This window comes from Hordeum vulgare, chromosome 2H (genome assembly GCF_904849725.1).
Source record: "Hordeum vulgare subsp. vulgare chromosome 2H, MorexV3_pseudomolecules_assembly, whole genome shotgun sequence".
In the NCBI taxonomy this organism is placed as follows: domain Eukaryota; kingdom Viridiplantae; phylum Streptophyta; class Magnoliopsida; order Poales; family Poaceae; genus Hordeum; species Hordeum vulgare.
In genome coordinates, this window is record NC_058519.1 from 227,413,374 (window position 1) to 227,425,155 (window position 11,782).

Sequence of the window (11,782 nt, forward strand, 5' to 3'; positions counted from 1 at the left end):
AAATTGGAAAAAGTCTAAAAAATTTATCTTGTCAAGTAGTGTAATCACCCCCTCTAGACATACTTTTGATCCTACAATTGGTATCAGATCTTTGCTCTCCATTGCATTGGTTTCACAACCTAGGAGAGTATGGCATCTAGTGAGGGAAATTATCACTGTAGAGGTCCATACTTCGATGGCACTAATTTTGCTAGTTGGAAGCATAAGATGAAAATGCATATTCTTGGCTTTAATCCTCACGTATGGGTTGTTATTGATGTTGGTGTGCAAGGTAATTTCTTCGGAGAAGGGCATGAACCAGATCGTGATGTGGCAACCGATGAACTAAAGATGTTGGAACTCAATGCACAAGCCTGCAACATCATTTTCAACTGTCTATGCCTCGAAGAATTCAACAAAATCAGCCGCCTTGAGAATGCAAAAGAAATTTGGGATACTTTGATCGACATGCATGAAGGTACTGATTCTGTCAGAGAATCTAAGTTGGATGTGCTTCAAATCCATCTTGACAAGTTCAATATGAAGGATGGTGAAGGTGTCAGTGAAATGTACTCTAGGCTAGCTCTCATCACCGATGACATTGCCGGCTTAGGAAGCGAAGAGATGACCGACAAATTCACCATCAATAAGATACTTAGAGCTCTTGATGGAAAGTATGACACCCTGTGCATATTGATCCAAATGATGCCAAACTACAAAGGTCTCAAGCCAACTGAAGTCATTGGTAGGATTGTTGCTCATGAGATGTCACTCAAGGACAAAGATGAGATGCACAACAAGTCAACGGTGCTTAAAAAGCTTCATGTGAGGCTCCCATTACTTCAAAGGACAATCTTGTCACTCATGAATAGATAAGCCTCATGGTCAGAAAATTCAACAAGTTCTACAAGAGTAGAGCTAAAGAGAGAAGCTCAAGCTCAAGACATGATGAGAAGTGTTCGTCCAGTCGTGACCGAAACTTCTACAACTATGGGAAGACCAAACACTACTCCAATGAGTGTGTGGCTTCCTACAAACGAAGAGAAGAGTCACCTCGAAGAAGAAGCTCAAGGGATGAGTCACCTTGCACAGAGAGAAGGCATACAGAAGATCATTATGAACGAAGACACTCACGGAGAGGCCAAGGATCAGAGAAGAAGGACAAATACACCAAGAGCATCTCAAGAAGTAGACATCAAGCTCATGTTGGTGAATGGGTTTCTGGCTCCGAGTCTGACAACCAATCCGAGAGAAGCTACAACTCCAACTCCGACTATAGTCAAGACGAAGGTTGTCGGCATTGCACTTGTTTCCTCCAACTCCTACGACCTATTTGATTCACCAAATGAGGGGTTAGGAAATTGCTTCATGGATAAAGGCCCCAAGGTATCACACCCCGAGTATCTTGATTTTAATAGTGATGAGGATGACTTGTTAGGAGAAGATGACTTGCTTCTCGATAAAACTAGTGATTGCACCAAAAATGAACTTGATAATTATCATGCTAGTCAAGAGAAATCGAGTGACAATGATAAGAAAGAGATTGAACAACTAAATCAAGAATTAAGCACTCTTAAGATTACTCATGAAACTACTCTAGAAGATCACACAGAGCTTGCAAGAATTCATGAGAATCTACGCTTCGAGAAGCTCAATTTGGAGCAAGAGAATAAGTTCCTAAAAGTGATCAATGATGATCTTCAAAAGAAGAGTTCTTAGTATCTAGCCAAATGATTACTCTTGTCTACTTTTGCTCCACAAATTAAACCTAAGAACACTAGTAACAAAGGCAAGAAAGTTTCTTCATCTAGTAACAACAATGCTAAAACTAAATCTAATGTTGTTGATGCTAGTAGCTCTCTTGATTCCACTAATGATTCTCTTAGCCAAGTTACACTTGAGCAAGAAAACGATTTATTGAAAGGGATTATAGAGAGAGGTGTCTTCAAGAGTCTTGCCGGAAGTAAGCAATTTGAGGAAATTGTGCGCAAGCAAGGAGGACATCCGAAGAAACAAGGTGTTGGCTACTTCAACGTCAATGGAGAAGATTGGGAAGAAGGACCATATCCCATTCCTAAGTTTGTTCCTCAAGAGGAGAAGTATGATCCTACTCCTCCCAAAGGAACAAGCTCACAGGATGGCATTCTACCACAAGACCACAAGGGCAAGGGAAAGCTCCAAGATGGCATTGACTTATATGAAGAAGAACCCCAAGTCAAGTTCAAGTGGATTCCCAAGGACACTACTAGTACTACCTCATCTAGTCCTACCACAACTCCAAGGATTCACATCAAGTTGATCTGGATCCCCAAGAGGAAGAACTAGAAAGTTCTTGAGGGGTGACTCTGCCAATGAAATTCACTCTTATTCATTTTAGTAAGAACTATATGCAATCAACCTCAACCATATGCATTAGCTCAAGGACTCACACATTCCCTCAAAGGTAAGCAAGAAACAAGGTAATTAATGTATATTTGGACATCATCCCATGTGTGTTTCTCTCCATGTACATAGATATTCTTGCATATGTTCCTTGTGCTTTGGGACTAACCCGTGTAGGTGAGAAGAGTAAGAAACAATAAGGATTGCTGCCAACTCAAGATGATCTTCATCAACATTGAGCATCCACCACTACTTCACCCACTTGAAGTCTTCTATGACAAAACCCAAGGTTAGTTTATCCCTCTTGGGGGGGTGTCATATCAAGGGGAGCTTTACTCTAAAGCTTCAGTATAAGCATCTCCTAAGGATATGAACACATTAATGCATTATGTAAAAGTGGTAACCCCACTTGTGCTTAACAATGAGTATGACCTATGATCAAGTATTCTTACCTGGATCCTAAGTCAATATACTCATATATAGATGAGTTTGTCATCGCCCAAGTGCTTGATAGATGCTAGGATGTTTGTGCATGTTCACCATATTTTATCTATCATCTTATTGTGTGAGATGTTGGTTTGCATGTGTTTGCCCATTTGAGGACATACAATTGTTGTTATTTGGCCCTTGATTTATCTTTTGACAATTGGATGGACAAGAATGCCTATGGTCCTCCTCTAGCTATCTATGCTATCTCATCTCAAGTTATATTCATTCTTCATCACAAAACTTGAACAATCACTTGTCGATCCCTCTATGTGAAGGAGCACTCGGAGTTCTGTATCGTCAAAGGTTGCCTTCCGAAATCTCTTTGTAAATCTTGGTGAAACCAACCCCACACACTCGGTTCCAATGAATTCCCAAAGTTGATCTGGTTTTTCCATCTCGGTACCACCAAAATCACCAACTCAGTTACATCGAGTTTCCCCGTCAGTTGACAATAGAGGAACTCAGTGACACCGATTTCGCTATCTCGGTGACACCTACAGCAAGGGGTATATATTCTGGCGGACGGGTTTTTGAAATCAGTTCCTCAAAAAAATCCTTCGTCTCAAACCCTATGCTGCCCCGAAGGACCCCTGGTCATTGCCTTTGCCTCCCCGAGCACCTCCGCCATTGGGATTCGCCGTCGTCGCCACCATAGTCGGACCACCGCCGAGCTAGGGTATGGTTCTGATCTACAATCGTGCCCCCTTAATCCAACTCATGCGCATTAGGAAGTTTTATCTACAAGCCACCATGTGCAAACCCCTTCCTTCCACCAGAAAATCGCGTAGCATAGAGAACGATGGAATTTAGGATCAGATCTGTCTCGGCATGCAACTCGGTGAAACCGAGTTGATAAAATCGGTTCCACCAATTTCAGTTTTAGGGTTCCTGAGAAACAACTCAGTGAGACCGAGTAGTTCTTTTTGGTGACACCGAAAAAGACTGCCAAGTCTCTGTTATTCGTGTAGATTTTCTCGATGACTCCGAAATGACCAACCCGATGCTACCGATTTACATTCTGCGGAAGATCACACCCTAAGTTTTTGAATTCAATTTTTAGGAAATCCTTCTATGTTTTGTGATGCTCAACCCTTCTGCTCTTTTATATCTATTTCACAAGATTGTTATTTGCTGGTTTGCTGCTGAGTTGTTGCCTGTGTGCCAAGATGTCAGGATCTGAGGATAGCTAGAATGATTTCAGAGAAAACAGTGTTGAGATGGACTCAGGCACAAGTCATGAGAAGACATACTCTAACCCTGGATCTTATAGCTCCCATGGCTTGCCCAAGGCAGCCACCGGGTAGAGAAAGAAGCTTAATTCACATGAAGAGGACTCAGATTTTGTGCTAGAGGGAACTTCAGCTTCCCCAAAGGCTCCTAAGAAGACTGTCAGGAAAGAGTATGCAAGACATGCTGATCTTAGAGCTCCTGAGTCTGCAAGGCAGAGTACAGCACTCTCGACTGATAAACCTGCTAAGAAGGCTGGTGTGAAGAGAGCTAGGAAGATAGTAATTCATGTTATTGGGATAAAGACTTCTATGTATGAGGAACCAGAAGATGTTGTTGGAGAAGATGAGATCCCAGCTCCTCCTAAGAAGAAGAAGCTCATGGCTGATGCCATGCCTACGAAATGTGCTCCAAACCTCCTTCTAAGGCTAAAAAGGTCGTAGCTTATAGGAAAACTACAAAGGATATTCGTGAAGTTGTCAAGGAGAAAGGCCCTACTTCTAGTGCCTTTGCTGCAGAGGAAGAAGATGAGAATGCACCAATTCTCAGAAAGCTCCGACCAAATATGCGAGTGCACAATGCTGCTCACCAAGTAGCCGAAGATACGACAAAGAGGAAAGATGTGGGTTTGAGGAAATGGAGAGCTGCAGATCCATATGCCATAAGGAGAAGAACTGTTGTTGATCCAAGGTTTCACACCAAGGAACAACAAGACTTTTATGAGACTATCTTGTATGAAAAAAGTCCAACTGTTAGTGACATGAGATATGTTGACTGGGCTTACATCAAAGCCAATGAAAAATTCTTTCCCCATGTGCAAGACAATTTCAAGTTTGTATACATTGAAGATTTTGTTGGAAAAGAGATGACCCCATGGAATGATGAACTGATCATGCAATTTTTCTCAACTTTTCACTTCTATGGAGATGGTTCTATTGTATAGATGATAGATGGTCACAAGTATGAGTCAACGATTGATGAGTGGGCCACTATCATTGGTGCCCCTAAGCAGAAAGAGAGTGATGTTGATGTGTACTGTGAGCCGAAGATGAGTCACAACTCCATGGCCAACATGTACAAGCCAATTCCTCACAAGTTTTTAGCAACTCACAAGATGGGCTCAGTGTACTTCTAGCAAGAAGGGATACCCACAACTAACACCATTTTGAGACACACCTTGATGCCTAAATCAGGTGATGATATGATGATTAGAGGACACTCCATCAATCTGCTACACCATTTGGATAATCACAGTAGATTCAGAGTGATGGACTTGATAGTAGAGAGTATCTGAAGGACTGTTGTTGATCAGAAAAGATCTTGTGGATATGCCCCGTACACTCAAATGCTTATCAATGCCAAGCTAGGAAAGAATGCATATCTCCTTCATCGTCCCCATTTACCTCTTCGGTCAGAATTTGGAGATAATTTAGTGGTGAAGGATGACAATGATCCCAGCTCAGCTGCAGCTAGAATGGCAGCAGAGGTAGCACAAGTTGAGGCTGCTAGAAATGAGCCACCACCAGTTCCACAGCTCTGTCGGGACCCTGATCCTAAGCCATAGGAATCTAGCCTGTAACCCATCGCATCCCTTTGTGGTCTCCCGCACGGTTAACTCCACGGCTGCAGCCTTACCTTAGCCGGGACCGTTTGTGTCTTTTGACTCACGTATGGATAGTATCGCTAGCAATCCAATGTCAAAGAACCCGGGTCGACATGTCTAGTCATAAACCAAAGTGGCAGTACCGCACAAGGACAGGCATACATGACCCAACAAAGCAGGTGTCGGTCACCGGCGAATGTAGACGAGTCGTAGCAAGCTACAAGGACTCCATTACATCGCGTGACATTTCCCCAAAGGGGACAGACACAGCAGCTAAGAAGGACACATGCCGGTCAACCAATGTGTCCGGAGCAGTAGCGAACTACCAAGGCTCGTTGGACCACAAAGGGGCATTTCCTTGTAAGGAGTGCTACTAAAGTTCACGATTAGGTAATCGAACCCCATACATATCAAGTACGACACACGTACGCATGGCATACCGATATGTATAGATACATCGATGGCATCACAACATAACCATAAACATACAAGCTTTATTTAAGAGGCTCGGAAGAGCCACACACATAATATTACACATTAAGGGTCTCACGACCCATAATAGCAGTCATACAATACAAGCCAGCGGAAGAGTTATAAACTGTCTGAGTACAGACAGGGCAACTAGTAGGCACGTGGCCTGACTATACTACAGAGCCGACGTAGGGCCAGATCGTAGCTGGGACACCAGCTACTCGTCGTCGTCGATGTCTACGAAGAACCCTCCATTAGGGTCGTTAGCAACCTCTGCAACATATATTAAGCAAACATGAGTACGAAGGTACTCAGCAAGACTTTAGGAGAACTAACTACTCATGTAAGGTATCAAAAGGTATTGTGGGGTTTCATGCGGGAAGCCAGCATTTGACTCGTGGCTAGACAACTTGCATTTTTAAATTAGTTTTGACAACTTGATTTCTCGCACACGAGTCCACTAACACCACAACAATACACTATCGTGGAATCATTCCGTCTCCATACAAAAATGCCGTCCACGACACTCACACTTATCTTGACAATTTTATGAGTAGCCATTGAAGTTATCTATGAACAACATATGTCTCCAAGTAGTCCATATCCGCGGACGCGGCTATTCGAATAGATCATAACCCTGCAGGGGTGTACTTCGTCACACACGCTTCCGCCACTTATCGCCATGTGCACGTCATGCACCTCGGCAACCTTCAAGCGGAAGCCCAGTGAGGGAGTCGGCCACGACCGTTAACCACACTAGTACCTAGTCCAGGTTTATCGCCTATCTGAGAGTAACCCGTACGGAAGTCCGGCCGAGGTTTCCGCCACGGCCTCAAACGATGTGCGCAGGGTTCCCAAGCCCACCATCCGGGTGCCACTTGGTACACCGTGCCACTGCCTACCGCATCACGGTCCACCTCTCAGGTCAGCACCATGCACGGCCTCCAGCATTACTATAAACACCAGAAACTACTTGCAACTCCTGGACCGAGTACTACGCGATTAATAGGCCGAGCGGGGTCATATTTCAGGGCCCAGCATGTGGTAGTATCTAGTCTTGGATTACATACACGGAACTCAGTTCCTAAGGATGGTTCCAATGAAACAACCCGCCATGTACTCCTACACAGCCTTTCACCGGTACCTTTACCAAATCAAGTTAAACACACAACCTTTGCTCACCGAACACATTCCACATTTCTGTTCATCTCCCAGATGACAGACCATACACAACTCTAAGCATAGCATGCATAGCAGGATAAGGCACATCATAGCTCAAGCAACTACCAGGTATGCTAGGTTGCAAGGTTCGGCTATTTACTGTGACAAGGTTAAGTCATGCAAAGGAAGTGGATCCAACTATCGTGGCAAAAGCAGTTGAAGCATTTGATCCTAATGCAATAAATAGGTGCAGGAGCAAGAACATAGGAGTTATCGGGATGATCAAAAGGGTTGCTTGCCTTGTTGCTCAGAGGAGGAACGATATCCGTTAGATGGATATTTGGTGGAATCCGGGGGTGCGGAGCCTACCGAAATGAATGGCAACATTCAATAACAATCATATGCAATCAAAATGATGCATGAGCATGGCATGAGAATGCAAAGTGATAAGTTATTATAATCAAGATGTTTTAGGTTTAGAGTTGATTTGAATCACATTCGAATAGCAATTCAAACGGGTATTCTCGGATACCGGTTTAATTGATTCGACCTGATGCTCAGATCAACCTAATGTTAACATGCATGAAATGTCATGTTATGGTACTGATTTATATCTAGGGCAGTGTGTGATCATTGCATTTATAATGAAATTTGGATATTTTTGCAAATTCCATTTATAAAGTGATTAAAGAATTGAATTATTCCTTATTTCACAATTTAGGGTCCTGTAACTTTTTCAAACATAGTTGAAAATAGCATAATCAGAATCCTTGAATTTTTCTGATACTTTTTCATATATAATTTATTTTCATCGGAGTTACAGATGAATTTCTATGATTTTTGCATTTTTTAGCAATTTACTGAATTAGTTTTAAACTGGAAATTCCATTTATTGCATCAGGCTGACGTCAGCAGGTCAGCCGACCTGTTCAGGTCAAACCTGACAGGGGGGCCCCACTGGTCAGCCTCTCTGGGACTAATCCCGCGCTGACCAGCCCTAACTGAGGTTTGACTTGGCCTTGGGCCCACTTGTCAGCGAGTGATTAAGTCACTAATCGGCTGGGTTAGCTTGCCACGTCGACCTCCACCGGCGGCGAGGTCGTCCTCGCCAGCGGGGAGCCTCCGGCGACCACCAGCACGGCGGAGGGGCTCGGAAACGGCGCACAGGGGGCCAAATGCTGCGCGGAGAGCACCAGAGGAACGACACGTCTCCCGCAGCTTCATTTCTGCACCTAGCCGGGCCTGATCTGGCCGGAGATGACGCCGGCGACGAGCTTGGCGGCGGCCAAGGCTCGGGCGTCATCGGGGTCTTTGAATCAGAGGGATCTACGCTCGGTTCTTAGCTTCTACGGCATCTACGCGTCGTCCTGGAGCTGTTGGTGCCCTCGGAAGGACGAGCTGGACATCGGAGGGCTACCGGCGACGAGCGGCAGCGGCGGTCCTCGTCGGGCTCCGGTGAAACTAGGGCTAGAGGAGGGGATCGACGGGAAAAACTTAGAGGAAACGACCGCATGCTCACAGGGAGTGCAGAGCAGAGCTCAGACGGCTCGGGGAAGGCCTGGGGGCGACGAATCGACGGGAGAGGTCCGGCGGCCGGAGGAGGAAGACGACGGCGTTGCGGCCGTTGCAGGGCTCGAGGAGGCTTCGGCTTATGCAGAGACGACCAAGGCGACGAGGCGGAGCTAATGGCGTGCTCTGGGAGGGGATCCTATGGCCAGGGGCACGGGCAGCTCGAGCTCGAGCTCGGCTCTAATGGCGGCAGCAGGGAGAAGGAGGGGATCCGGGAGGAGGGGAAGAACCGAGGCGGGGAATGGATAGGGGAAGCTCTGGGGAGCTTATCCCCGTCGTCGCCAGCGCGAACCGGCGGCCAGGCAGGCACGCAGGTGCGTGGCCGCGCCGGAGGAGGCGGCGGCCACCTCCTGCTGCCTACTGGCGCGAGGGAGGGGACGAGCGGGGAGATGGGCCGGGCCAGGCTTGGGCGACAGGTAAGCTTTTTCCTATTTTCTCTGTTTTTGTTTTTTCTGTTTTGCTAAATATTGTATTGCTAATTGATTCAGCTCCAAAACAAAAATTAAAAACTATTTTAGACCTCTTGGAATATTTGTTATAATATCCCCACTCATTTCCAAGATTTTCAACATTTTTGGAAAATTATAGTTTCTGATTTCAATTTTTTTAAATTTGAAACCAGTAGCTTTTGCATTTATTTAAAATGCTTAAAGTGTCAAGAAAATAGTTTTCTCCAATGCTCATTTACTTTCATGATTTATCAGAAAGTTTGAACATTTCTTGAGGCCATTTTGGGTTCATTGATTTTGAACTAGTTGAAATTTCCTTTAATTGAAATGGTGGCTAGGTTTTTGAGTTTTTCCTTTGCCACTTTGTTGTTTCTGTTGAAACTTCTTAGATGCAAATGCAAAGAAGACATGAGCACAATGCTATCTTGCTTAAGGGTTAGGGATGTGACAAGCTCAGAACTCAAGCTGAGCAAATGGTATTTCTAGTTAGCTCTGTCCAAGGAATGGAAAAGAACATCTTGGAGATGCTGCAAAAATAGAAAAGCCTAGAGAGAGTCGTGGAAACAAAGTTTCATGACATGGATGTGAAGGTAATAGAGTTCACCACTATAGTCAAAAAGCTTTAACATGAAGTTGACTCAGTGAAGATTCCACACCCAGATGATGATGATGGAGATGATGATGATGAAGAAGAGTCGCCTCCTCTCACTACCACTCGGTTCAGCACCAAGCCTAGATCAGCTGTTATACCTGCTCCGGAGACAAGACAGACTTCAAGAGCTCAAGCATCTGCACCTTCAGATCCAGCACCAGCTCTAGCTCAAGCACCTCCAGTATCTGCTCCTCCCGCTCCAGGACACTCAACAAATGCCTTCATGGATGCTCTTCTGTCGACTCCGTCATCAGCTGCCCAGAGAGACGTTTAGCTATATACTTTTTGAACTTTTTGGTAACTTGTTGCCAAAGGGAAAGAAATGTATAGATCATAGGGCTTCGAGAGAGAGATATTTTGACTTTATTTGCTCTCATTTGGTTTTACAAAACTTTGGTATTTTGGATGACTTTATCTAGTTGCCTGTGTTTGATCATACGCTTTGCTTGGTTGATGCTACGTTATTATCCTTTTGGCTATATATGTGATGATCATTCACTTATCTTGTTGGTGTCATGTGCATTACTATTCATTCTTATCTTGTATGCGCACCACCAAGATGTATGTAACATGGAAGAGTGACCCATGATCCTAATCGAATTTGCATTTGCATTCAAAGGCAAATTTTCAATAATGCACAAATTTAGGGGGGGGGATCTTGTCTTTCACATACTTCTCAAAGCGTCTATGCTAATCCTTGATTATATCTTTTTCGAAGCTCTGATCTATATGTTGTCATCAATTACCAAAAAGGGGGAGATTGAAAGCACAATTGCTCCCTAGGGTGGTTTTGATAATTGATCACAACATATGCATCATTAGACTAATATGTTTATCCAAGTATATTTCAGAAAAGTTCAAAATATGCTTTGGCTAAAGGCTTATATGGAGATGCCCCTTGATGCAAGAAAGGCATAAGATTGGCTCAAGCTTTAAGCTAGAAGACTCTTCATTTTATATTTTTGAGAAATCACTTTTGATTCCATAGGAAAGCCAATACTATTAAAAGGGGGTGATGTATTAAAATGAACTGGTTGCTGAAGTGCTCAAAGTTAGCCACCAAAATACTCAGTCATTTTTCCCACATTACCATTTTGTCCAAATCCACACACTCAAATTTGGCGCCACGAACTTTCCCATTTCGACCCACCGAGTTTGACCTCGGACAGAACCCTAGCCATTCCCACCAAATTGGTGCAACCGAAACCATATCGGTGCTACCGAGTTCAAGGTGACCAACTTTCTGTTGCCTCGGTACACAAAATCGGAATTTCCAAGTTTGCGTATCGGTGTAACCGAGTTGTGTCATCTCACCGTTAGCCACCTTTTCGGTTCCACCGAGTTGTGTATATCGATCCCGCCGAGATTCAAAAGTTGTTGCCTTTAGTGCAAGTCGGTACCATCGAGTTTATGACTTCGGTATCACCGAGTTTGCTAATTTAGGTGTAACTGTTGAATTTTGTGTGCTACCTATATATACCCCTTCACCCACCTCTCATTCGTGGGAGAAGCAGTCACAACAGACTTCATTTATAGATCCATTTTTCTAAGAGAGAGCCACCTACTCATGTGTTGAGACAAAGATATACCAATCCAATCATTTTAAAGTTCATTTCTATCCTCCCCAAACTGCTTTCCACCAAATCAATCTATCCTCCTCATGCCTATTGTGTGAGAGAGTGATTTTGTGTTGAGGAGACTATCTTTAGAAGCACAACAGGAAGGAGTTCATCATTCTACCACATCTATTACCTTTTGGAGGGTGGTGCCTCCTAGATTGGTTAGGTGTCGCTTGGGAGC